Below are 1,910 nucleotides of genomic sequence, written 5' to 3'. Positions count from 1 at the left end.
TGCAATATTATCTGAAACATTTTAACTATCTAATATTTCCTGATATTTTTCTAATGAAATTCTCCACTTATACTTATATGCATACTTAAATCAACATCCATATTTGTGAATAGTATCTGACTCATTATATGAGTTTAATAAATATTTAATGAATTCAAAGTAAAAGATGGTACATTTATAATGGTCCATCTATTAAATGAAGTAACACTGATTATTTAACAGAAACAAATTCTGGCCCAAGGTTACTATTAGGATATAAATTATTTAAAAAATCAACCTAACCATTATATGGGACTAAATTAGCCAATTTGCCCATTGTAAATGTCGCATGGGCAGGAAATTTATGTTATTTGTCTCTTTATTATTATGGCATTGCACTGAGGTCTTCTTGAACATAGTAATTACAGAATACCTATTTCAGCAGAATTCAAACCAAAATGAAAAGTACAGATATATCCATATTAGGTGGTATCACTTACATAATTTTAAATACTTACTGTTTGCAGATGTGGTTTGGGAATCAATTCTAAATTGCTTGTTTTAGTCGATCTCTCAAATATTCTGCACGTGTCTGGCTGAGAGCAACCTCTTTTGTGCTAGAACTTTCCTGAAAGCTTTCTTCACATCTTTGTTTCTTAGGGTGTATACAAGAGGATTTACCAATGGAGTGACTACACAGTAGAATACTGAAATCACTTTACCCATGGTAAAGTTGTACTTGGCTGGAGGACGAACATAGGCAAAGATAATGGTGCCATAATAGATGGTGACCACAGTGAGGTGAGAGGCACAGGTGGAGAAAGTTTTCTTCCGAGCCTCTCGAGAAGATAGCTTGATTATTGTGACCACAATGTTCCCATAGGACGACATAGTGAGAAGAAAAGAACTTAGAATCACAACAGAGCTACATGTGTAACCCAAGGCCTCCACCAGGAATGTATCTGAGCAGGAGAGTTTAAAAATTGGGTCTGAGTCACAGAAGAAATGATTGATCTTCTGGGGTCCACAAAAGTTTAGGTAAGAGATGAGTATGGTAGGTAGGAGAGGGGCAATGAACCCCCCAATCCAAGATCCAGCTGAAAACTGCAGGCATACCTGGAGACTCATGAGGAATGAGTATCTTAGAGGGCTGCATATAGCCAGGTATCGATCATAGGCCATCACAGCCAACAGGATGCACTCTGTAGCCCCCATAGAGAAAAAAAAAGTAGTACTGCATTATACAACCAGAAACAGAAATGGTAACAACCTGTGAGAGACAAGTGGCCAGCAATTTAGGCACTGTGACTGTTGTGTACCAGATCTCCAGAAATGACAAATTTCCTAAAAAAATGTACATGGGTGTTTGAAGTGTGGAATCCATGAGAACAATGAAGATGATGAGGGTGTTTCCCATGAGAGAGAGCAGATATACAGTGAGAAAAATCACAAATAATGCAAGCCTTAGATAAAGAACACCAGAAAATCCAAGAAAAATAAATTCTGTTACTCTTGTTTGATTTGCCACATTCATATCTCATCTTCTTGGTTTGAAATGAATCAACAAAACCTAAAATATGGCAGATAAGCAAGGAAGGAATATTTCACATTTATTTCATGATGATAATAGACAAAATAATAAAGATTAATGTCTGGCAAAAATAATTGGTATCTTTATAAGTATTTTTACATCATTTAGTTTATCTAGTTTATGAAATAAATCACAAAGGTAAGCAGTCTAATAATCTACTTTACAAATGAAGAAACTAAACAAGTATTTTTCCTAATTACATCACTTTAATTTGAGGGTGATATAGTATATCTAAGTAGGTTGTTTTAAGCAACCGCAGGTCAACTAATATATAAAATGTGGCCATTGGAACAAGCATGCCATTATTACATCGCTGAAGGTTTCACATCCTATGCATTAG

General features: G+C 35.1%; 1 pseudogene; it reads right to left on the bottom strand.

The window, feature by feature from the left end:
* On the bottom strand, positions 553–1,513 carry LOC102168531 (annotated as a pseudogene).

This window comes from Capra hircus, chromosome 7, assembly GCF_001704415.2.
Source record: "Capra hircus breed San Clemente chromosome 7, ASM170441v1, whole genome shotgun sequence".
Classification (NCBI taxonomy): Eukaryota; Metazoa; Chordata; class Mammalia; order Artiodactyla; family Bovidae; genus Capra; species Capra hircus.
Note: the sequence above shows the minus strand (reverse complement) of the source record. Positions and strands in the feature narration are given on the sequence as shown.